The sequence below is a fragment of the Manis pentadactyla genome, chromosome 6, assembly GCF_030020395.1.
Source record: "Manis pentadactyla isolate mManPen7 chromosome 6, mManPen7.hap1, whole genome shotgun sequence".
Taxonomy (NCBI): domain Eukaryota; kingdom Metazoa; phylum Chordata; class Mammalia; order Pholidota; family Manidae; genus Manis; species Manis pentadactyla.
This window is the reverse complement of record NC_080024.1, coordinates 133,150,767-133,177,143: the sequence shown is the minus strand read 5'-3', so window position 1 is coordinate 133,177,143 and position 26,377 is coordinate 133,150,767. Positions and strand designations below refer to the sequence as shown.

The 26,377-nt window shown below is 43.8% G+C and overlaps 1 pseudogene; it reads right to left on the bottom strand.

Moving 5' to 3' along the window:
• Positions 1-23,272, bottom strand: part of LOC118928907 (partitioning defective 6 homolog beta-like) — a 52,943-nt pseudogene extending 29,671 nt beyond the window's left edge.
• Positions 23,273-26,377: the final 3,105 nt, after the last annotated feature.

The window sequence follows — 26,377 nt, the reverse complement described above, 5'->3', positions numbered from 1 at the left end:
CTTCTCTGTAGGATACTCTAATGGTGAATACATGCCAATATATTTGACAAAACCCCCAGAATGTTTGACACCAAGAAGGAAACAATATGAATTATGGACTTCGGGTGATAATTGATGTACCTCCCACTCTGCGGGGGGATGTTGATAATGGGGGAGGCTGTGCATGCGGGGAGGACGTGGACAGGGGGCATATCGGAAATCTCTGTACTGTCTGTTCAGTTTTGCTGTGAACCTAAAACTGCTCTGAAAAATAGGCTTGTTCGTTTTTGTTTTTAAAAAGGCAGTGTACACAAGCAAACAGTTTAAACTTCATCAGCATGGAAAGTTTAAAAAATTGCATGGAAATATGTCCACTATCAATAGTCATTTGCCTCTAAAAAAAGGGAGTATTGCTTAAGAAAAAATGAATCATAGACCTAAATGTAATACCTAAAACCACACAACTTACAGAAGAAAACAGAGCATCTTTAGGATCTCGTGTTAGGCAAAGATTTCTTAGGTCAACACCATAAACATTCACTAAGAAAAAAGATACATTGAGCTTCTTTAAAGTAAAGTTCTGTTTTTTGAAACACATTGTCGAAAAAGATGAAAAGATGCATTCCAGACTGGGTGATAATAGTTGCAAACAAAATGCATAATATGCATGTGGATATATATATATAATCAAGAATAAGCAAACAAAAATTATTAACTGGGCAAAATATCTGAACAGAAATTTCATCAAAGGATAGCTATGGAGGGTAAAAAAAAAATCACATGAAAAGATGTTCAACATCATTAGTCACTAGGCAACTGCAAATTAAAGCTACAGTGAGATATCTTTATATACCTGTTAGAATAGCCAGAAGAAAAAGACAGTACCAGTACTGGCAAGTTCAATTCTCATACATTGTTGGGGGGAATGCAAAAGGGTAAGCCACTTTGGCAAGCAGTTTGGGAGTTTCTTATAATGTTATACGTACACTTAGTATGTGATCCAGCAATCCCACTCTAAGGTATATACCTAAAAGAAATGAACATTTCTATGCCAACTAAAACCTATAAATGAATAGTTATAGCATTTTTATTAATAATTGCCCCAAACTGGGAATAACCCAAAGTCTTTCAACTGAAGAATAAATAAATAAACTGTGTTACATCTATGTAATGGAATATTTAGCAATAAAAAGGACATACATACTGCTGATAGATGCAATAATATAGATGAATCTCAAATGCATTGGTAAGTGAAAGCTGGACTCAAAAGGTTACATAATATATAATGCCAGTAGTATGACATTCTGAAAAGGGCAAAACTGTAGGGGCAGAAAGTAGATCAATAATTGCCAGGGCTGGGGATGGTATGAGGGATTGCCTACAAAGGATCATGTGAAATTTGGGGTGTGGGGTGTAATAGAACTGTTCTTTTAGTTTTCATGGTGGGTGCAAAGCTCTGCTTTAGTTAAAATGCTCATAAATTTAACATGTATAGTTAAAGGAGTGAATTTTACTGTATATAAATGTGATAGTTAATTTTATATGTCAACTTGACTGGGCAAAGGCATGCCCAGAGAGCTGGCAGCACTGTGGGTATGTCTGTGAGGGGTTCCAGAAGAGATTAGCACTTGAAGTAAAGTGGTAAAGAAAATTGCCTTCACAATGCAGAGGCCTCAAGCCGTCTGTTCATTAAGTGCTTAAATAAAATAAAAAGGCAGAAAAAGGATGAACTTGCTTTTCTCTTTTGCTTGGGCTGAGACATCCATCTTCTGCCCTGGGACATCTGTGCTCCTGCTTCTTGGGCTTTCACTCAGATGGGACTTGACACCGTCAATCTCCCAATTCATGGACGTTTGGACTCAGACTTACACCATCAGCTCTCCTAGTCGTCAGACCTTCAGACAAGACACCACCCCCAGGTTTCCTGGGTCTCCAGTTTGCAGACAGCTGATCATGGGGCTTCTCAGCCCCCATAATCATGTAAAGCAATTCTTGTAATACATCTCCTCTCCTATCTATCAATCTAAATCTTATTAATTCTGTTTTCCTGGAGAACTCTAATATATAAATTATACATTGATAAACCTGACCTTCCTAAATAAAAAATCCCTATCAACAGAGTAAAGAAGAAAAATCGTAGTCATATCAATAGATGCAGAAAAACGCATTTGAAAAATGCATTAAAAACACCCACTTATGAAAAACATTCTCAGCAAACCAGGAATAGAAGGAAATTTCCCCAATGATAATATGTATTTATGAAAAAAAAACTCTACAGATAATATAATTAATGGTGAGATAGTGAACACTTTCCTCTAAAGTGGGAAAAAGACAATCCTTACTACTAAAAAGGCAATAGAATCTTCCTACTTCTATTCAACACTGTTCTGGAGGTCCCCAAAAATACAAGAAGCCAAGAAATAAAGAAAAAAGGAAATAAAATAATAGTTACAAAAGAAAAAAATGTAACTGCATGCACAGATAATATGATTGTGTATGTAGAAAAGACAAAGAAATCTGTAAATGAACCTCTAGAACTAATAAGTGCATTGTACTATGGGATACAAAGTCAATATTCAAAAAATTACTTCTGTTTCTTTCTACTAGTGACAAATAATTACAAAATGAGATTTAGAAGATGCCATTTTAAAGCAATGAGTGCACCTAGTGGCCAGATCTTGATTTCTAAAACTATTCTCCAGTGAAAGAAACTAGGGCTCCTTGGAGAAATGGCTGATTCTAGGACTGGAGCAGAAAATACACAAGATTAACCTGGACCATTTTGCAGTGCCAGAAATTAAGTGCTGAAACAAATGAACAAAGAAAGCCAAAAAAACCGCTTTGATGGAGGTATGTCAGAGCTTCACAGGAAACACCCTTCCCAAAGGGCCAAAGCTGGAATAGTTCACACAACAAAATAAATAAAATGGTATTAGATTATAACCCAGAGTATATTATAAATATTCATGAGTCCACACCATCATGAACGAATGACTGAATAAATAAATAGGGAGAACAGGTCACCCATGCAGAAGAATTCCAAGTAATTTCTATACTACCTTAAAGGATGTGGAGCATGACTCTCTCTACTCCTAAAGTGTGGCTGCACATAGTGGCTTCTTTCCAAAGTGTTTTTTATGGAGAAGGGAAAAAGGTAAGTTTACAGTGGAGCAGCCTGACAAAAACTACCTCAGCCAGGTGATTAAGGTCAAAATCAATTAGTCATGTTGATCGTAGGGGTTCTTGATATGATATGATGAAAATGGCACTTTACCTCTGTGGTCTTCTTGCCCCAAACCCATAACCCCAGTCTAATTAGGAGAAAAACATCAGATGAACCCAACTGAGGGGCATTCTACAAAATACTTGACCTACCCCTCAAAACTGTCAAGGTCATCAGAGACAAGGAAAGTCTGAGAAACTGTCACTGCCCAGAGAAGCCTAAAGAGACATGATGACTAATGGTAGTAGGATATCCTGGAGCAAAACAGGGACTCCAGCTAAAAACTAAGGAAATCTGAATAAATCCAGACTCTGGTTAATAACATCATATTCATATCAGTTCATTAATTGTGACAAACGCACCATACTAATGTCAGTTGTTGGCAATAAAGGAAACTGTGTAGGGTACATGGGAAACCTCTGCATGAACTATGTAATTTTTCTTTGTATCTAAAACTGTTCTAAAAAACAGAGTTTATGTTTACAATGCTACTTAGAATAACATCAAAAAACATAAAATACTTAGGAAGAAATTTAACAAAAGATGTGGAAGCCCTCAATGCTGAAAAGTAGAAAACACTGCTAAGAAATTCAATAAAATATGAATAAATGGAGATGTAGTCTATGGTCATGGATTGGAAGACAATATAGTTCAGATGTCATATTGTTAAGATGATATCCCAATTGTAATCCTATTAGACTTTTTGTAGAAATTGTTAAGCTGATTCTAAAATGTATATGAAATTGCAAAAGGACCTAGGATAAGCAAAACAACCTTAAAAGTTGAAGTTGGGAAATTTATGCTCCCACATTTCCAGCCATACTATAAAGTTACAATAGACAAGACAATGTGATATTGACATATGGATGATTAAATAGATCAATGGAATAGATAGATGATCAAATCCAGAAGTAAACTCACACACACATATAGTATAACTTGATTTTCAGCAAAAGCACTAAATGCATTTCAATGGGGGGAAGGGAATATCTTTCCAATAAATGGTATTGGAACAACTGAATGTCCATAATAGAACAGATAGAATGTCAGCCTCTATTTCTCACCATATACAATGATTGATTTGACATGGATCATAAATTTAAATGCAAAAAGTAAGTCTATAAAGCTTCTAGAAGAAAACAGAGGGAAATAACTTTGCAACCTTAGGGTGGGAAAGGAATTCTTGGAACACAGAAGTCCATAATCATAAAATTAAAAAATGAATACACTTGGCTTCATCAAAATTAAAAATTTCTACTAATCAAAAGACAATGTTAAGAAATGAAAACAAATCACATTCTTGGGGTAAATATTTACAAGCTACATATATACCTGACAGAGAACATGTATCCAGATGTATTTTGCAAACCTCCTACAAATCAATAACAAAAGACAACAGCATTATGAAAAGGGCAAAGGACTTAGGTTCTCCATAAAGGAAGATATAAGAATGGCCAATAAGCATATGAAAGAGCTATCATTTTTCTTCCTTTTCCTCCTACACCTTCTTCAGTCACAGGTATCAGATAAATGTGTGTGTGTGCAGGGGACAGGGAAGGGTAGAATTATTTACTCAGTGTATTAGGGTTCTCCAGAGAAACAGAACCAATAAGGCGTGTGTGTGTGTGTGTGTGTGTGTGTGTGTGTGTGTGTACATATACAGAGATTAAGGAATTGACTGTCATGATTGTGAGAGTTTTAAGGGTTGGCAGTCCAAAATCTGCTGGGTAAGTTGGCAGGCTGGAGACCTGGGGAGGAGCTGATATTGCAGGTCAAGTCCAAAGGCAGTCTAGAAGCAGAATTCCCTCTTCCTCAGGGGACAACAGTCTTTTTTCCCCCTTTGGGACTTCAACTGATTAGATGAGGCCCACCCACATTGTGAAGAGTAATCTGCTTTACTCAAAGTCTGCTGATTCAAATGCTAATCTCATCTAAAAAATGCCATAACTGAAACATCTAAAATAGTGTCTGAGCAAATATCTTGGTACTGTGGCCCAGACAAGTTGACCCATAAAATTAACTATCACATTCAGCAAACGTTAGCTGAACGTACCTTCCCTAGACATGCTGGTTGGTGATAGAGCTACCTCACAGTCAGGTCAGGTACAGCCGTTGCCCACAGGGAAGGAGGGAGTTAGCTCGCCCTGCAAGTGGGCATGAAGGAGTGGTGTGAAGGAAGGCTTTTCAGAGGAGGTGACAACTGAGCTGAGTCTTGAAGATTTATTGCTGTATTCTGAGCTCCTAAAACAGTGTTTGCCCCATCGCAGATTCTCAGTAAATACTTGTGAATAAAGTCAGAAGCTATAGAAAGAGAAGTAGGGTAAGACAGGTGCAATCCTTGCGTGCCTGGCTAAGGAGCTGAATGCAATAGAAAGTGACTGATGGATTTTAAACAGAGCATGAGATCAGTGTTGGGAAGTCTGGTGGCAGCGTGGAGAACACGCTGTAGGGGCCAAGAGGGGAGACTGGAAGAAGAGTCCAGCCTCTGCTACATTAGACCAGGCATGACAGAAACAGGCAGCTAACTACGTCTTTGGCCAGCCTAACAGGCGAGGGGTGGACAGGAGAGATTTAGATGGCAAGACTGAATGTTGGCCAGGCTCCAGACACGGCCCGGCTCAGGAAGGGCTCCCATACACCTTATTTTACAGACGAGGAGTCTGAGACCCAGAGAGGGGAAACAGCTTGCCCATGGCCACACAGCATATACTGGACCAGAGCCCAGGTCCTCTCTCTGGTCAGCTGCTCCTTGCTCTCCCAGCCAGCCTGTGTTCGGTGGGCGCTGAGTGCCAGGCCACCTCTGGCTGAGGGAGGGCAGGCCACGGTGCGGGCCGGAGAGTGTGGGGTGCTGGCTGGGAAGGGGTCACCTGAGGCGGCTTCTGGCACAGCTGGCATCCTGGTGCATGGCTATGAGGCTGACCCTAAGTGGAGGTTGTTATTTTAAGTAATTCATGTTGGAGCCAGGAGGTGACTGAGGAAAATGTGAAAATGAGTAGCTATGAGTAGCTATTGCAAGATGTGTGTGATAAATGAAACGGGGAACATAAAGGCAGACGGAGAGGCACATCTGTTATTTTTACTCCTTTTATAGCAACCTCTAAGTCAGACTTTTCACACCAAGGAGGAGCCGCTCAGCTCCTGAGCCATTTTCTGGCCCAAGCCCTCATCAGCCCTCTGGGAGCGGGGAGGGTGGGTGCCGCCGGGGCCCTCGAGTGGCGCCCACCTGGTCCCTGTGTGGGGGGCAGGCTGGTGGGCTTTGAATGCCAGCTCTTTCACTCCCTCTCCATTTGCTGAAGAGTGGGGTGGGCACCCCCATCAGTCCCTGAGCCCAGGAACATGTGCCCTGGGCTGCCCCTCATGAGCAGCCAAGAATGCAAAATGATGTTTTTGTAAGAATATGAACACTGTCCCCTTAGTGTGGGAAGATGCTGGCATTCTCTCTTGAGTCGTTTCTCCTCTTTTCAGAGGTGGATGGTGTCCCAGGTGCCCCTGTGCCAATGGGGACTGGCATAAGCATGGTAGGGGGTGGGGCTGAGGGAGACGGATGACTCTGAGCTTTCCTCAGGCAGAACTGTTCTGTACTGGGGCCCCTTGGCTCCTGTGAGGAAGGACTGCAGGGTGCTGGGGGGGCCACTGTCCCTGAAACAACCGCAGGTCAGCCTGCTTGGGGCCTCCAGTCCCCTAGGTGCCTCCTTTGGAGTGAAGTGTCTGGTTAAAAACAAATCGTCCTGGGACAGTGTACAAATGAGGCTGTTAGTTCTCAGTGGCTCAGGCACAATGGTTCATCTCTGCTGATGGTGTGCTTGGCTCTAGTGTGGGCTGCAGGGGGAAGAGAATGGTGGCTCCTGCTAGGATGGCAGTCATCCCCCGCTTGGAGCCGGAGCAGCTTCAGAGGAAAGAAAGGGAAGTCCAGTGACAGAGGGGAGCGAGGAAGAGAGGGGGCCAGGGTGGGGAGAGGGTTCAGGAAGGGACTGGACACTTGGAAAAACTGCCATGAGGCATGCACTAGAGAGGCGTGCACTGGCATGTCCAGAAACAGGGAGGGCTGGAAGCCACAAATCTATGGAGTTGCCTGTCAGCATGATTGTGTCACTTTCTCCAGCAGTGGGGACAACCTGGAAGCAGAAGTGGATAGTGAAGTCACCACTGGCTGTGAGTCAGCCAGGCAGGTATAGCAGTAGGACCATTTCCCCCACTCCGTTTGGGACAGGAAGTAAGCAGTGACTAGGTAGGTCCATGTGGCTGGGTTCTGGCTGATGAGACAAAAGAGGAATTGGATGGGAAGGCTCCAAAATAGGGTGAACTGCTGGGGCTCTCCCATTTGTTCTTCCTTCTTCCATTGTGCTGTCTGGAATGCAGACTCCATGGCTGGAGCTCAAACAGCCATCTCAGACTATGAGACAATGTGCTAAAAATGAGTGAACAGCAAGAGAAGAGGAGCACGGGTCCCTGATGCACTTAGAGCCACCATCCCACCTCTGGACTAACAGCCTCTGGATTTCTTTTATGTGAGAGAGAAAGCAAACCTTCATGATTTTAAGAACGGTTATTTGGGGTTTTCTATTACATGCCACTGAACCTAATCCTAACAAAAACAGATGAAGTACAAGGAAATTGTGGCTAACTATAAGAATGTAAAGTGATTGTAAAGAATGTAAAGTGATGACCGTGAGATCTTATTGAAGACAAGGAGCCAGGAGGTGCTGACACACCGGAGGTGAGGACTCCAGGTCTTGGGGCATTGGCAGCAGAGTAGGCTAGTCAGGGAAGAAGGTTTTTAAGAATGGAAGAGAGAAAGTTGTGGTTAGAAAGCAGAGTTTCTGATTTTATGGTTTCAGAGTTTGCTTGACAAGATGTGGCCACAGGAAGTGCTAACACTGCCTAGATACTACTATGCATCTGGCTCTCTTTTTTTTTTTTTTTTTGAGAGGGCATCTCTCATATTTATTGATCAAATTCTGTACAGGGGACTCAAGCACAATCATTAATCCACCCCAAGCCTAATTCTCATCAGTCTCCGATCTTCTGAAGCACAATGAACAAGTTCTTACATGGTGAACAAATTCTTACATAGTGAATAAGTTCTTACATGGTGAACAGTACAAGGGCAGTCATCACAGAAACTTTCAGTTTTGATCACGCATTATGAACTACGAACAATCAGGTCAGATATGAATATTCATTTGATTTTTATACTTGATTTATATGTGGGTCCCACATTTCTCACTTATTATTATTATTATTTTTAATAAAATGCTGAAGTGGTAGGTAGATGCAAGATAAAGGTAGAAAACATAGTTTAGTGCTGTAAGAAAGCAAATGTAGATGATCAGGTGTGTGCCTTTAGGCTAAGTATTAATCCAAGCTAGACAAGGGCAACAAAACACCCATGGATGCAGAAGATTTCTCTCAAAACAGCGGGGGTGAGGTTCTAAGCCTCACCTCTGTTGATCCCCAATTTCTCACCTGATGGCCCCCCTGCGACTGTGCCTGTCTTAGGTTGTTCCTCCCTTGAGGAATCTTACCCGTCTCTGGCTAACCAGTCATCTTCTGGGGCCATACAGGGAAATGTGAAGTTGGTAAGTGAGAGAGAAGCCATATTGTTTGAAAAGGTTAGCTTTTTACTTCTTTGCAGTTTTGTGCCCTGTGGGTTTTATGTCCAGCATTTGTCTTCAGGCATCTTCACCACTTGGAAGAATTATGATACTCGGTAAATTCAATATGAGGCACGAATTCTATTTAAGGGTTGTAATTAGGAAGGAAGAAGAAAAGCTATAGAAGTAGCAGACGAAAGAAAACATGGGAAGATTGGTTATTTCTTTGACATATCTTCTTGTAGAATAACTTAAGCATGTATAGGTTTTAAACTACTAATTAAATTGCATACACACATTAACATAATAGGAATACAGTTACATAACCAAAGCAGACCTACAATTACCAGCCATCTCCAGTGAAACCAAGAAAACCAGTTAGGCACCCTAAGCATTTGTGAAAACTTATCTATGATATGATGGATATTGTCTAACTGAATTTGAATAGTTTGAGAAAAATCAGACAAATGAAAACAACACATTCCTGGAAACTGTTCACATCCCATGTGTTCTTTTAACAGTAGATAGTCTGTAGTCTCAAGATTTTGGAGCGCTGCAACTTGCACTTCTCCTAATTCTTGGTTGAGTTCCAACAGTATAGATCCAGTCAAAATTGTTATTTTACTGTATGCACAGGCCAGCTTAGATATCTCCCCCTTCATTCCAATGGCAAGTCCAGGAACCGGTGGGATGAATGCAGCTACAACTGCAACAGTGCCAGAATCTTTGTTGACATTTTTTGATGATCATCTTCTGGAATGACTCTTCCAGAGTATGTTGATGTTGGAAATTCTTCTTCATATCGTATCTTATTTCGTTTTCTGGGTAGCCAAATTGGGCTTTGATCCTCTGTATAAACACAAACAGACCCTTTGCCCACACTTTGATATGCCCTTTATACCATTGTGAAGAACTTATTGGAGGTCACCACACAGGAACTGCTTTTTTTTTTTTAAGAGAAAGGAATATTATCAGAAAAATGTACTTCCATAGCTGATCATCTGACACCCCTTAAATGATCAAAATTAAGGATATTTAAAGCATGCATTAATCGTTGATTTACAGTTAGTTTTATCCTATCAGGGAGTAATCCCCCTTTTCTTTCTTTATTTTTTTTTTTATTATCATTAATCTACAATTACATGAAGAATATTATGTTTACTAGGCTCTCCTCTATACCAGGTCCCCCCTAGAAACCCCTTTACAGTCACTGTCCATCAGCATAGCTAAATGCTGTAGAATCACTACCTGTCTTCTCTGTGTTGTACAGCTCTTCCCTTTCTCCCACCCCGCCTTTATGCATGCTAATCTTAATACCCCCCTTCATCTTCCCCACCCCCTTATCCCTCCCTACACACCCATCCTGCCCAGTCCATTTCCCTTTGGTACCTGTTAGTCCATTCTTGAGTTCTGTGATTCTGTTGCTGTTTTGTTCCTTCAGTTTTTCCTTTGTTCTTATATTCCACAGATGAGTGAAATCATTTGGTATTTCTCTTTCTCTGCTTGGCTTGTTTCACTGAGCATAATACACTCCAGCTCCATCCATGTTGCTGCAAATGGTAGGATTTGTTTTCTTCTTATGGCTGAGTTATATTCCATTGTGTATATGTACCACATCTTTATCCAGTCATCTACTGATGGACACTTAGGTTGCTTCCAATTCTTGGCTATTGTAAATAGTGCTGCGATAAACATAGGGGTGCATCTGTCTTTTTCAAACTTGAGTGCTGTGTTCTTAGGATTCCTAAGGAGTGGAATTCCTGGGTCAAGTGGTAAGTTTATTTTGAGCATCTGGCTCTCTTTTAAGTAATTGGCATGCCTAATCTCACTGCTCCCCATCACTCTGAAAGGTGATTCCTTTTATTAGCCTATTTCATAAATAAAGAAACTGAGGCTCAGAAAGGTCCAGAAAGTTTTCTGAGGGGGCAAAACTGGTAAGTGGCTGGGCTGGTGTTAGAACCCAGGCTGCCTGACCCTGGAGCCCAGGCTCTTGGCCACGCCACTCCCGCCTTGGGGATGTGTGCAAGCAGGGGGCAAGGCCAGAGAGGCTGGCGGTGGCTCCACTTCTGGATGGAACCTCGAGCCCTAGCACGGGGGTAGGAGGTGAGGTGGAGGGGGCAGTGAGCCCCAGTATCCAACACTGAGTTTACAGGCCAGGCAGAGGAGATGTGGGACACCGGTGGCGGGAGCCTCACGAGGACAGGAGGTTGCTGGGATCTGGCCACCTGGATTGTTCTGACCTGGCCCCAGGCTTTGGGCTTCTGAGGCTTGGAAGATACACAGGAATTCATTGAACCAGCACCCTGTGGTGTGGGTTAGATTTTGGCTGAAGCAGAAGCCTGGATTCTGGAACCAGATGGCCTGAGTTCAGATCCCACTTCCACCTCCGACTAGTGGTGTCACCTTGGACAAGTCACTTAAGCTTTGTGCCTCAGTGGCCTCATGTGTAAAGCACAGTAACAGTTCCCAGCTTGCAAGACAGGGAAGATTAAATGAATTAATGCCAGGGGAGCAGTACACACAGTGCCCAGCACACAGAGAGTGTATGACACTGTTGCTGGAGCTGTTTCTCAGAGCTTCCTGGAGGAGGTCAGGAGCTGTGCAGACGAGTACAAGGTGAGGAGGGACACGCAGGGGGTGGGGGGGCCTGCAGAGCGGACAGGGAGAACCGCTGGGCTGGTGCTCCCACTTCTCATCCTTGTTCTCCATATACCACCCTGGGCACGGCCCTGGGCCTCCTCTCATAGGGTTACTTGCTTGTCAGTCTTATATTTCTAATATAGGAAAAGACTTTTCCTTCTAAATAAAGTCTGAGCATATTAGGAAGGAGTGAGGAGTTTTCCTCTGAATTCCTCACATGTCCATATATCGCCCAGCACCTACACAAGGGTCATTGTCCAACAGCATTTGTGAGACAATGGCATGAACTGCCCCAGCTTTGCCAGCACAGCCAGGATGAGCCTGACTGGCTCACTGCCCTCCTTATCCTGCCAGGTGCCCTGCTGGCCAGCACCAGGCCTTGCCCCTGCCCTGTCCACATTCTGTCTGGTCCCGGAGTGTCCCACACACTCTTTGCATGATCAGCTATTTACTCGTTCGAGTCTGCAGTTGTTATTAGGCCCCACTGGAACCCATCCTGCTGAGGGAGTTGTTTTTATTTATTAGTAAGTGTCATAATGTTGGCATTTCTGTGTCTACTAAACCTTCTGGCAAGCATCTGATGGCCGTGGCCCCATGGCAGGTCTGAATTCCCTCCCGCTCTCAGCACTTCTGGGTCAGGAAAACTGTGGCTCCAGGTCATGAGCCGGCCCAGCCTCAGAGCCTGGAGTCCAGTCTCCCCTCTGCCATGGACCCACAGTGTGATGCTGGGCAAGTCATTTCGCTTGAGTGGGCACCACGGTGCCGATCTGTGAAATGGAGATAATGAGTGTTGTCATTTAAAAGGGCTTTTAAAAGGCCCAACTAAAAGTATAAAAATGAGAGTGCAGTGACTGTCATGGGCCACCACGTATGGAGTGCCCCGCATGCTGCAGGTACATGGGAAATACAGGAACCAGCGGGTTTGCCCCTCAGTACAGTGCTTGCCTAGGTATTAAAGAGGTTATGTCTCACCTGGATTCACAAAGCTAGTGAGCGGAGGAGCTGAGATCTAGATTTTGGGAGGTCTGGCTTCAGAGGTCAAGTGATTTCTACTGTGCCAGAAGGCAAAACAGTCTAACAAAACTACCACACCCCCACCTGCCCTGGGGCGTCTAGGAACTCTGGGAAGTCAGGTGAGCTGAAGAGAAGATGAGGGTAGGATGGTGTTGGGAAGAAAAGTGGAGAAAAGGAAAGGATTCCAGATGTACACATTAGATTGGGAAGAGCACCAAGTGGGTTCTGGACATGGGGGGTTTCTTTTTGTTTCCTTGGTGGTATTACATGCGTGTCTTCACTTGGTGATGGTTTGTGGAGTTCTACACTATGATCCGTGCACTTTTCTATACATATTTGATACTTTTAGAAAGGTTAAAAAAAAACAGGAACTTTATAGCATACAGTTATTGAGCACAAATGCATTTTTAAAGTCCATACTTGCTATTACTTACGCAGCTGTCATCTGCATCTATTCAAGTGACATTAAAAGTTATGTTTAAGAATTGAAGATGTTCAGGCAAAATTCCCAAGAATCTGTGTCAGTGTAGAGATCCCAGAACTGAAATTCTGGAAATTGTTGACCCCTCCTTTTGGTTGCCTAGCTGCTGACATGAAACCCATCATTGGGTTCCATGGGTCATAAATTCTCCTTCCTTCTCCTGCCCAACTGAAAAACTTATTTTCTTCACTCTCTGCTGCATCTAGGTTGTCTACATGACTCAGGTTAGCCAAGGAGATGTGAACAGATGTTATGTGAGACTGGGAATGTTCCAAGAGGAGAAAGACCCATCTTTATCTCTTCCTCCATCTTGTTAACTGGACCTTAGATATGATGGCTGGAGCTCTGGTGTCCACCTTGGAACACAGGAAAAGAGCCGCATCCTTGGAATAGTAAAAATACAGCATAGATTTTTTTTTTAGGTGGAGCCACTCTCCTAGACTTGAACTGCTTGCCTCTCAGTGTCTGTTACATAACAGAAAAAAAAATGTGTCTCTTTATTAAGTCTTGTCATTTTGGGGAATTCTTGTGCATCAGGACTGAACATGATTCTAATTCTTACCTCCTTCCTACTATGAAAGACACAATGGCCTTTCCTTGTCCTCTTTGGGCCTCATGGTTAACCAAGGATCTGATGAGAAACCACCCTTTGACAGGCCCAAAATTGGGAAGGCAAGAGGTTACTCCACTTCAAAAGATTAGGCCCTGTATGAGAGTGAATGGATAAACCAAGTCATATGATTTTATGGGACCCAAGGAGTCTCCCAACTATCTCTTTCATGTACATGATGCCTGAAATTGCATCTTTATGTATTCATTCACAAGGTTATCCATCTATGACAATTCCTACTCAAATACAAATAATTTTGGGTGAGGGAACTGTTCCCTCTCACATTAGTATGAAGTCACTTATCTTAGAAGATGAAACTGAGTTAGAGAATATTAAAGGTGACTGGGTCCTTGGCCGATCATGTAGCCCAGGATTTTAAAAAATATTTTGAAGTGGCAGGAGTTTATTAAAAAGAGCAAAAATACACTTTAAAAATTTATTAATTTTTAAAAATTATCAAATATACATCACAGTGGTTCAACAGTCTGCCTCCCCTTTCCCCTGCTCCCACCCACTCCCCTTCGCTTTTGTAACCACTAGTCCCTTCTCAGTGTCTACAAGTCTAATGCTGTTTTGTTCCTTCTGTTTTGCTTTATTTTTATATTCCACAAATAAGTGAAATCATATGGTATTTGTCTTTCTCTGCCTGGCTTATTTCACTGAGCATAATATCCTCTAGATCCATCCATGTTGTTGCAAATGTAGCCCAGTATTTTTTAAACTGTGCTTCAGCAAGCCCTTGCATTTGTATGATGGGTGCCTATGGGCTGCCATTCTGGCCAAGAGGGGCTGGAGGGTAGGATGGAGGACACAGAGCATCCTTCTGTGTTGAAGCCATGGTTTCAATGCTGGAAAAAGCTTAAAAAATGACAACTCTCTTTTATTTTATAGACTAAAAGTCTGAGATTGTCAATAGGTTAATCAAGCCTGAATTCAGATGGTCACTTAGCAGCAGAGCCAGACCTGGAATTTAGGTTTCTGACTCTTAGAACAGTGCCCTTTTCCCTTAGGTTAGCTTCAGATATATATTAAGGGGATGAGATAGTGAGACTCCAGATGGTAAATTTTAGTGGGAGGAGAGTGAAGGGGGCAAATCCTGGTCTGGGCATCAGTGAGGAGGCTGGAGGGTCATGACCAGCGGGCAGTCCTGGGCACCTGGGGCAGTCACGTGCTGACGGGGCAGAGGGAAGCCCCTGAGGTCACCAGACCACCATCACAAAGTCGTTGAGACTCAACCTTTGTGAACTCTCTCCCTCTGTGTTGGGCCATAGCAAATAATGCTGTTTGCCTCAGAGTTGTGTAGGTCTACAGTTTACAAAATGCTCTTATATTTTTATGCTTAGTCTTCACATACTCCTACTTAGAGGGATAGGTACTGTATTTTCCAGTTTACATGTGAGGACACCAGTGGGTTAGAGAAGGCAGGTGTCCCTCCTGAGCTGACAGAGCCGTGACCTAAAGTATGTCTCCTTCTGACTGCGCATCGCCAGCTCTTTCCCTCCACCCTACGGCACCTCCCACACTCCAGGGTACAGTCAGCCACTTTCTCCAGCCTGTCATAGCCTTTGTGGCCAAACAGAGGTGTTCAGACAGCAAACGTAATCTGCTTCCACACTTGTAAGTTAGCTGATCTCTTGCCTGGCTTCTTTCTTTTACTCTGAGCTTGGTGATTATAGTCATAGAAACTAGCACCGGTAAACCAGGAGAGTGTGTGTGTGTGTGTGTGTGTGTGTGTGTGTGTGTGTGTGTGTTTGGGGATGGGCAGGAGAAAGGACCATGGGTAATGATACACACGGTTCTGAAACAACATTTCTGGGATGTTGGAGGGGCACAATTTCTCACTCTCTCATTTCTCAGCTGTTAACACTACTCGATCACAGCAACAGTGTTCCATTAAAAGGAGAAAAGGGGAAACATAAGTGGTAAAAAGTGCTGCTCTTGGTGATGGCGGACATGGGGGTTTACTTTTCAACATCCATTCCAACTCCATCTGTGTAGCAGCAATGTGATTTCTGGAACTGATCCCAGCTCCTGGAAGGGTTCTTAGTAGACCAAGACAACTGTGATAACACCACCCTCTTGTCAGTGATTGGTCCAGAGACCCAGGTGTAAGCCAATCAGTGCATGGCATCCCTCTGGTGATTATTATTGGTCCCAGGTTGGAGGGGAGCCTCTCCCCAGTCTCCACCCATTGTCCCAATTACTGCTGGCAAAGGTCATATGACCAGGAGCACAGCCACTCTTAGGGAGAAACCTATACTTAAAATGGCAGAACAGCAGATGGAAAGAACCTGGGTTCTAGAAATGCTGATTACATAATTGTGTGAGCCCACCCCACCTCTGGTTTTCCTGATATGTGGGATAATAAATATCTCTATGGTTCCTGTTACTTTAGTCAAAAGATCTTAACTGGCACACTGACCTTCAGGACACAAGAACATACTGTCTCCAGAGGTGAGGTGGAGTCTTATCAAACAATCCACATTTGTGCCCAGTAGTCTCTGGTGACCAGGCGCATGTGTTTATGAAACAGCCGGTCAATGTTAGAAGGCACTTTATGCATGGAAATGTCACCCTATGATCTCCAGGCTACACTTCAAGGGTAAACAAATCTATGCTAACATGTTAATGGTGGATAATGGATTAACATGTTATAATTTATCAGGCCTTTGTACACATAATGCCTGACCTCAGAGGGACACCTTTTACAGTGACTTTAGGTTGGTAGAGTAGGACTTTTTGCATGGGGCTCTGCATATCACCTGGTGGAGACCCGGGGCAGCAGACAATAGCCCAAGGGCTAACACTGGTCACACCCATTCATTTCCGTATGATTTATACTTCCTTATTGCGACAGCAGAGTTGTGTGCAACAGAAACTGTATGGCGCACAAAGCCTACAGAGTTTACTATCTGACCCTTGCACTGGTGTACAGCACTGTCTACTTGGCCGGTAAGTAATGACAATCTGGGCAAATCCACAGCATAGGAAGGCAAGGCCGTCATAGTGGTGACTTGTGGGTACTGATCTGTTTTCAGGGTGTTCAGGCAGAATATACCAATCTTGTTTATCTTTTTTTAAATTTTGTTATCATTAATCTACAATTATATGAAGAACATTATGTTTACTAGAGTTCCCCCTTCACCAAGTCCCCCCCACAAACCCCATTACAGTCACTGTCCATCAGTGTAGTAAGATGCTGTAGAATCACTACTTGTCTTCTCTGTGTTGCACAGCCCTCCCCATGCCCCCCCCCACATTATACAGGCTAATCATAATACCCCCTTTCTTCTTCCCCACCCTTATTCCTCCCTTCCCTCCCATTCTCCCCAGTCCCTTTCCCTTTGGTAACTGTTAGTCCATTCTCAGGTTCTGTGATTCTGCTGCTGTTTTGTTCCTTCACTCTTTGTTCCTATACTCCACATATGAGTGAAATCATTTGGTGTTTGTCTTTCTCTGCCAGGCTTATTTATACCCTCTAGCTCCATCCATGTTGTTGCAAATAGTAGGATTTTTTTTCTTCTTATGGCTGAATACTGTTCCATTGTGTATATGTACCACATCTTCTTTATCCATTCATCTACTGATGGACACTTAGGTTGCTTCCATTTCTTGGCTATTATAAATAGTGGCTTTTGGATGTAGAGTTCTATAGATGTCTATTAGGTCCATCTGTTCTAGTGTGTTGTTCAGTGCCTCTGTGTCCTTACTTATTTTCTGTCTGGTGGATCTATCCTTTGGAGTGAGTGGTGTGTTGAAGTCTCCTAAAATGAATGCATTGCATTCTCTTTCCTCCTTTAGTTCTGTTAGTATTTGTTTCACATATGTTGGTGCTCCTGTTTTGGGTGCATATATATTTATAATGGTTATATCCTCTTGTTGGACTGAGCCCATTATGTAATGTCCTTCTCTATCTTTTGTTATTACTTTCTTTGTTTTGAGGTCTATTTTGTCTGATACTACTGCAACACCTGCTTTTCTCTCCCTGTTGTTTGCATGAAATATCTTTTTCCATCCCTTGGCTTTTAGTCTGTGCAAGTCTTTGGGTTTGAGGTGAGTCTCTTGTAAGCAGCATAGAGATGGGTCTTGCTTTTTTATCCATTCTATTACTCTGTGTCTTTTGATTGGTGCATTCAGTCCATTTACATTTAGGGTGATTACTGAAAGATATGTACTTGTTGCCATTGCAGGCTTTAGATTCGTGGTTACAAAAGGTTCAGGGTTATCTTCTTTAGAATCTTACTGTCTAACTTAACTCGCTTATTGAGCTATTTTAAACACTGCCTGGTGATTCTTTATTTTTCTCCCTTCTTATTCCTCCTCCTCCGTTCTTTATATGTTGTTTGTTTTATTCTGTGCTCTTTTGTGCTTTCTTTAACTGCTTTTGTGGGTAGTTGATTTTATTTTTTTGCCTTTAGTTAGTATTTGGTTGGTCTGCTTTCTTTGGTGTGATTTTATTTTCTCTGGTGACATCTATTTAGTCTTAGGAGTGCTCCCATCTAGAGCAGTCCCTCTAAGATACCCTGTAGAGGTGGTTTGTGGGAGGCAAATTCCCCCAACTTTTGCTTGTCTGGGAATTGTTTAATCCCTCCTTCATATTTAAATGATAATTGTGCTGGATACAGTATTCTTGGTTCAAGGCCCTTCTGTTTCATTGCATTAAATATATCATGCCATTCTCTTCTGGCCTGTAAGGTTTCTGTTGAGAAGTCTGATGATAGCCTGATGGGTTTTCCTTTATAGGTGATCTTTTCCTCTCTCTAGCTGCCTTTAGAACTCTGTCCTTGTCCTTGATCTTTGTCATTTTAATTATTATGTGTCTTGGTGTTGTCCTCCTTGGGTCCCTTCTGTTGGGGGTTCTGTGCACTTCCATGGGCTGATCGATTATTTCCTTCCCCAGTTTGGGGAAGTTTTCAGCAATTATTTCTTCAAAGACACTTTCTATCCCTTTTTCTCTCTTCTTCTTCTTCTGGTACCCCTATAATGCGGATATTGTTCCTTTTGGATTGGTTACACAGTTCTCTTAATATTGTTTCATTCCTGGGGATCCTTTTATCTCTCTCTATGCCAGTTTCTATGTGTTCCTGTTCTCTGGTTTCTATTCCATCAATGGCCTCTTGCATCTTATCCATTCTGCTTATAAATCCTTCCAGAGATTGTTTCATTTCTGTAATCTCCTTCTGGACATCATCCCTTAGCTCTTGCATATTTCTCTGAAGCTCCATCAGCATGGTTATGAGCTTTATTTTTAATTCTTTTTCAGGGAGATTGGTTAGGTCTCTCTCCTTCTCAGGGTTTGCCTCTGTGACCTTGGTCTGCATCAAATTCTTCTGCCTTTTCATGGTGATAGAGGTATTTGTGGGGAGCTGGCACATGTGTTGGCTAAGAGAAAGTTCCTTCTTGCTGGTTTGTAGCCTTCCTCTCCTGGGAGAACAGCAACCCTTAGCGGCTTGTGCTGGGTAACTGCACGCAGGCGAGGTTTCTAATTCTTGCCTGGCCACTGTGGAGCTCCACGGTTGCTGTGGGCGTGGTAAGCCTCAGGCTGCTTCTCCAATATGGTGGAGCCACGTTGGAGGAGGAATGGGCGAGAGGGTGTTTATCGCCATGAGGGGCCCCTGAGCTGTGCTGCCGCCCAGGGGGTTAGGGCGCCTGGAGTTCCCTGGGATTCCCAGCTGCTGGGCTATGTGTCCCAGGATACTTCCGTCCAGCTGTGGGGTCCCTGTCCCTTTAAGACTTTCAAAAAGCACTCGCTTTTCTTTGTCCCCGGGGAGCTGGCTGCGGGGACCCGCTCACAGGTCTTACTGTCCTGTTTCCCTAGTTTCCAGCACCCCATACACGCACTGTGTGTCTGTGCTCCAGTGCGGATGGCTAGGGCTGGGTGTTCAGCAGTCCTGGGCTCCCTCTCCCTCCCTGCTCCAACTCCTCTCCTCCTGCCCGGAGCTGGGGTGAGGGGCGCTTGGGTCCCGCCAGGCTGCGGGCTTGTATCTTACCCCCTTTGCGATGTGCTGGGTTCTCGCAGGTGTGGATGTAGTCTGGCTGTTGTCCTGTGTCTTCTGGTCTATCTTTTAGGAATAGTTGTATTTGTTGTATTTTCAAAAATATATATGGTTTTGGGAGGAGATTTCTGCTGCTCTACTCATGCCGCCATCTTGGTTCTCCCTCAATCTTGTTTTTTGTATATAATACTGACATTGTGAGATGACAAGGAATTTTCTTTAAAATGAATCCTATTTCTGCTAATTCCTATTTTATATCAGAGACGTATTCTTGCAGAAAACCATTCTCCACTAGATTGCACTGAAAACATGTGAGGATGTGGTTAAGGTGACGGTTACCTGCAGGCCCCTTTACAGTGCTTTAAGTGCAGTTCTAATGGGACACAGCCTTTATTAGAAACACAGATGATACTTCAGGTTAAATTTCTCTCCAACAGGAACACTGGGATAAAAAGGAAACCTATCAAAGCCTTTCCTAAGATCAGGGTTTTTAAAGGGTGGGGAAAGAGACTGTTTTTGCACTAGGAACCTGTGGAACAGAGGGAGCCCTAGGAAGTGGCAAAAGGTGTGTGGCAGAGACAAGCTCTGTGACTGCACCAGTGTGCAGTGGACCAGCCCAGGCACACTTAACTGATTTCCATGAATATGAAATGAATTGGATGATGAAGCACTTGATACAGCAGCAGCTTTCATAAAGCAGTAATCTTCTATCTCTACTTGCCTACTCTTCTGGAAGGAGGCAGATATTCATTCTTTAGTTGGTAAAATAATGAGAGGTCAGTGGTATGGCTGCCTGCCAGTGGGGTGGGGTGGGGGGCTGTGGCAGTGGGGAGGGGTCTGATGCTGTCAGGGAAAGGAAAGATCAGTCGTCACATCCATGCCTTTTCAGGCATCTCTTACTCAAACTGTTCTCTACCACCCACAGATGGGTTTATCTAAAATGCAAATCTGATCATATCATTCCCCTATTTAAAATCTTGCAATAGTTCCATGGGTAAAATCGCAACTCCTCTCTGGCTCATGCCCACCCACCCAGCCCCATCTCCCCAGCCACACTGAGCTGAGTGCACTGCATCTCCTGCAGCCAGCCTTCGCCTGCAGCGCTCCTGCTCAGCATGCCTGCTCCACTCCTTTACCTGGCTGAGGGTCCTTACCCACCATGATTCAGGTCAAACACTGCCTCCTCTGGATGCCTCCTTCTTGCTTCCTCTTCTGCCGTATGCCTACCTCTCCACCTGCTGCCCCCAGTTTGGGTGAATGGCACACTTACCCCACTATAGGGTATTGTCTGCCTATCTTCTTCACTGCACTGTAAATTCCTTTAAGGGCTCAGTCTATGAGTTACTGATTCTCATTTCCCTGGCAAGTCCTGAAATATCTAACACATCCTAGACACTCCTGACATGCCTACCAAATACCTGGAACTTTTAGAACCTGAGATGGCTGCTAAATGACATATGTTTTGCTGTGGCCCTGGTGTTTGGATTGGGAATCTCCCCTGATGCCTTAGAGGCAGACAGTCCTAATGGAATACTTATCCCTCTTCTCAGGTACCCAAGGAACATCCAACATTTCTAAGCAGCTGTATTTATAGGGCATTCTTTTGAAATTCTAGCATGATATAGACCATCAACAAAACTGTCTAGGGGCCTGCAATGCATTAGAAATGAAGAATATTCTTTTAGCTGAATTCATTAGTGCTCAAAGAGTGGAACCTGATCTATGATAGTGTTTCTATCCCAGGGCTTGGCCTTTAGGGTGAGCATAGGAGATTTCGGGTCCATTCTGGCCACGATGTCATCTAAATGTGTTCTGAGTAACCTTACTATAAACAGCATAGCTGATTCTGGCTTTCTGTGGGAGTATGACATAATCCAAGATGGATATGAATCTTTGGGCACTGCAGTGTCCTGGAAGCACTACTGTTATGGATTAATAATAATAATAATAATAATAATAATAATAATAGTAATGTCTCTACCCTTTGGAACAAACTGGATACATTAGGGCAAATACAAAGAGGAATACCTGGGAAGCGGTGCTAAGACAGACGGAGGGTGTTTTTCAGGTTGGAGATATGAAGGCCAAAAGGTGACTTCATACCCTCGTTCAGGATTATTTAATAAGTAAATTAGAACTCATATATTATGAGTATTAATATGTAAATGTAGCTCATACCTTACAAGGGAAACTGAACAAGGGGTTTAAATTCTAGTTCTATGAACATAATTTATTGAAAGTAAGACTGATGACGTTGAGTCCGGTATCTGCAGCTGGCCATGCAGCAGCAAACCCTGGCTGTCTGGCTTATAAGGTTATTACCGGGCGTTTCTGAGCAGTGGCCACAAGACACCCTCATCACAGACAGTGTCCCCCAAAGCAGAAATTGGCCTCTTGAAGCCTGCCTTGTCAACACAAAAATAAAGAGGCACAAGAACAGCTTGTAGCTATCACAGACTCCTTGAACACATGGCTGGAATGTCACTTACATAATCTGGCCGGTTGCAGTTGAACCACATGATACAAAACTCGGTTTTCTTAAGCCAGTAAAAACCTCTAAAGGAATCCTTCCATTTTACATTGGAGACAATACTCGGAACATGAGTAATGCCCATCAGTTATCAGTAACTTAGCAGATCGTGTCAGTGTTGACATTTGTTCTTGGCTTAACTGTGAGTGTGTGTTTTAAACAATGAGGCAGCTGTTCCCGTTCCTGGCAATTAGGATATAAAAATGGTGTTCACTGAAACTGGCATAATGGTCCATTTTCCATGTGTTTACTCTTTTGTTTGCAAGGCCTTCTGAGGGTTTGCTGCAATTCTACCATCAGAATATAGATTGGGTTTAAAATGGAACCTCGAACCATGTTCAGAGCAACCACAGGGGCTACAGACCTCCATGTTTCAGTATTGTCAGTGTCTGACTCCACCACAGATACCTCTTGACTTGATATGAAGACAGTCAGACTTCAAATTTAGGATTAATTACAAGAGCAATGTCAGCAGAGGTGCCCTGGACTATTGCTCATTGTTTGCAGAGTGACCGAAACACATCGCATATAGACTACTGCCATGACCTAACGGGGGCTGATGTCAGCATCAGTCTTCACTGCCAGCTCATGCCAGGGACCTGGCCACTGAGGAGAGTCAGTATCTAGGGTTTAAAGCAGCTGCTTTCCTTGACTACTTTGGCTCTTGCTCAGTGAGCTTTTTACTGTTAGATTAGCCAGTTAATGTTAGTATTAGGGATGGTGGGAACCAGTTCCTTATACTGGTCATGGCAAGTCTGAAGAGAATGCTTATGAAAAAATGACTTATCTCTTTGGAAAACTGGCAGAAGTCCCTAAAGCTGAACATATCTACACTCTATGACCCAGCAATTCCACTTCTAACTGCTGATGCCAAGCAGATATGCATGCATGTATTCACCAGAAGATATCACTGCAGCAACTACCCAGATGTCTATCAGTAACAGAATGGATAAATAAGTTGTGTTTCAGGTGCAACAATGGCTAATATACAGCAATAAGATCGAACAAACTATAACTGTATCTAGAAACTATAAACTATTTAAACTAGAACTCTTGCACAAATTACCACAAACTGAGTGGCTGGAAACAATATACACTTACCGGCTCACTTACCTGTTATGGATGTCTTCAGCCTTGGCAGGGTGTAGTGGGTTCTCTGCTGAGGGCCTCACAAGCTGGAGCTCAGGGTCCTCTTCCAAATTCATTCAGGATATTGGCAGAATTCAGGTTCTTTTTTGTGACTGGAGGCTTTAGGTCCCCCATTTCCTTCCTGCCTGTCAGCCAATCTCAGCTCCTAGAGGCCATCTGCATCTCTTGCCACGTGGATGCCTGTCTTCGAAGCCAGCAAAACTTCCTTCAAGTCAATCTGTCTCATACTTCAAATCTCTTTTATCAGGAGGAGATCATAAGAAGACAGCCCCTTTGAAGGGCTCATGTAATCAGGTCCCCTGGGAACACTTACCAGATCTTAAAGCCAACTGATTTGGGCCTTAATTACATATGCAAAATCCTCTTACAGCAGCACCTGTATTAATGTTCCATTGAATTGAGTAACTGGGAGAAGGCCTAAGTACATGAGGGTGTTAGAGTAGGCAGTTAGATACCCGCAGGAGGGGAGAAAGGAGGGCAGCTGGCCACCCAGTCTCCACCCAGGGTCTGCCCACAGACTGCCCTGTCTCCCTCAGACCAAACCCTTTTGCAGTTCAGCACAAATTGGTAAGCAAAAGATGAGGGCCCCGTGGGACCCTCCCTATTCCGGAGCATACGCACTTAAGAAAGACTTGTCCCTAATGATCCTGAGGCCACCATAATATCATTATATCTTTTACGTTACAGTTTTGGCCCCACCGTGGGTTTTCCTTCCACGCTCATGGGAAGAATGAACACAAACTTGTGCAGAGGCTGAAGGGAAGGGAGCAAAATGATCCAAAAGATAGTGTGAGAATAATAAATGGGGGGGAGGGAGCCAAATAAACTGCCAGAAAAGGCACAATGTAAAACCCAGCAAGAGGATACCCACTCTCCTAGTCAGCCTGCTTCTCTTGTCTCTGGAGTGTACTTTCCTTCTGCTTTGCCAAATAAACCCACTCTGCGGCTTTAACTCTCCATCATTTTCTCAACTGAATTCTTTCCTTCAAGGAGCCAAGAACTAAGGAATTCCACAATCCACCTCCTATTAACAAGAGGAGGGGGAATCTTGGGGGCGTCTTAGAATTCTGCCTACCATGCACGTGCACACCAACATGGATGAATCCCACAATCAATGGTGAGTGAAAGAAGTCAGGCACGAAAGAATATATAATGTATGCTTCTATTTGTATAAAATGCAAGACCAAGAAGCACTGATCTTTGGTGTTGGAAGTCAGAATAGTGGTTACTCTTGAGCACATAAGTAGCTGGAAAGGAGCAGAAGAGGCTCTTGGGGGCTGATAACGTTTTATTTCTTCATCTGTGTGCTGGTTGTATGGGTGTGTTCAGCTTGTGAAAACTCGCAAGCTGAATGTTTTTTTAATAATTTGGATTTCTTATTTTAAAATAGATTGATTTTGTTTTTCCAGGGAAGTATGTGCCCAAAGACAACTATCCGAGCGGGTACCTGGTGAGGGGTGGAGAATAAGTTAGAAAAGAAAGAAAGTGAGAGTGCATGGCCTGGAGGCACGATGACGTGTTCCTCATGAACTCTGCAGGTGAGGGCTGGCTAGGTGACAAATTAGTACTTGGGTAACTTGGACCTGTATGCAGGACCCACTACATAATCTGTGTGGCCCAGTGCAAAGAGAAGTGCAGATGTCTTGTTAAAAAATTTACCAACAATTTGAAGACAGACAGAGTGGAATATTAAGCCAAGGGTGGGGGGGGAGGGGTAGGCACTGGCCCCATGGCCATGAAGCCAGCCCTGCCTGTATGTATGGGGAAAGAGCCACATCTCTCATTCCAAAGTCATCTTGTTAGGTGGGCTACTTTGGGCAACTAGAGCTTTGATCTTTCCACTGTAAAATGAGTTAGGCAGAGGCCAGGAGGGGCTAATTCAATGAACATATGCAAGAGCAAGCACTTTTTGATGTGAAAAACACCAAACAAATATAGGGATTATTATAATAAGGGATCTAAATATTAAAATGGGCCTATATATTGAAATAAATTTTAAATTATAAAAAAATTATGTGAATATAATAAATATAAATATATATCAATATAAATGTTTGTGTTATTTCTTTAATTGGTTAAAAAGCCTACCTGCAACCTTGTGGATATTTTTTTGCTACATAATCTATCGCTAGCACAGGGTCCACTTCCACCTTGTGAGTTGACATGAATTTCAAGTTACTGGAAAATCATGAAATTTACCCGTGTGTTCTTTCATCTTTCCAATTCAAAGAGTAAAACTAAATGCCAAGACCAGAATATTGGAATCTGGCCGCTTCCCCATCAAAATTATTTTTCTTGTTGTGATTTGAGTTTTGGTTAAGTTCGGAGCTGAAAACCTGACCTGTGACTCTAGAACCTTCCCGAGTGGTTGGAAGGCCTTGGGAAGGGGCGCCCTAGAATCATCCATCGAGGGCTCAGTGGGGAACGCCGCGGGCACGTGACTCCCGGGAGCGCGGAGACTGTGTGTCAGGAGGATGGGGAGGTCGCTTGGCGTTTGGGTGGGGCAGGAGAGGAAAGAGAACATTTAGGGGTTAAGATTTCTGAAAAGGCTTGACTTTGGCGTTACTGTGTTTATTTCCCCTGAAGTGCACTGTGAAGCACAAACCTTTCCAGATGTAGGGACTTAAAGATTTTGGGGACCGTGGTGCCGGACCTAAGATTTACGAGCGGTTCCAAGGATGAGACAAGGTCCCAGTGTCTCGGTGACAACAAGGTCTTTGACGAACAGCCGCGAGCTGCAGTTGGGGAGGAGAAGGTCTGTGGCCGGGACGTGGAGCCCCTGAATGTCCTCCCTGCAGGAGTTGGGCGCCGGGGCGCGGGCGGGCAGCCCCGCAGGCCATCTGCGTGCCGGAGCTGCGCGCGCCGTCCTTGAAGGGCTGCCCGGCTGACCTTGCTCCGCTTTCTCCAGGGAAATCTCCCAGAGAGCGCGAGGACGCGCGGCCACCGTGGCGACTCAGTGCCCTGAGCACCGCCTGCCAATGCTCCCCGCCAGCAAACCCAGCTCCGCAGCCGCGGCTTCTCCTTCCTACCGCCCCCTTTTTCAGTTCCAAGATTCAAACCCGGCGTTCTCCGCTCCATCCCTCCCCCTCTCCTCCGCCCTCCTGTCATTTGTCAGACTGTCCGGGTGCTTTGTCCCTCACCTCCCATCTGCAGAACTGAAG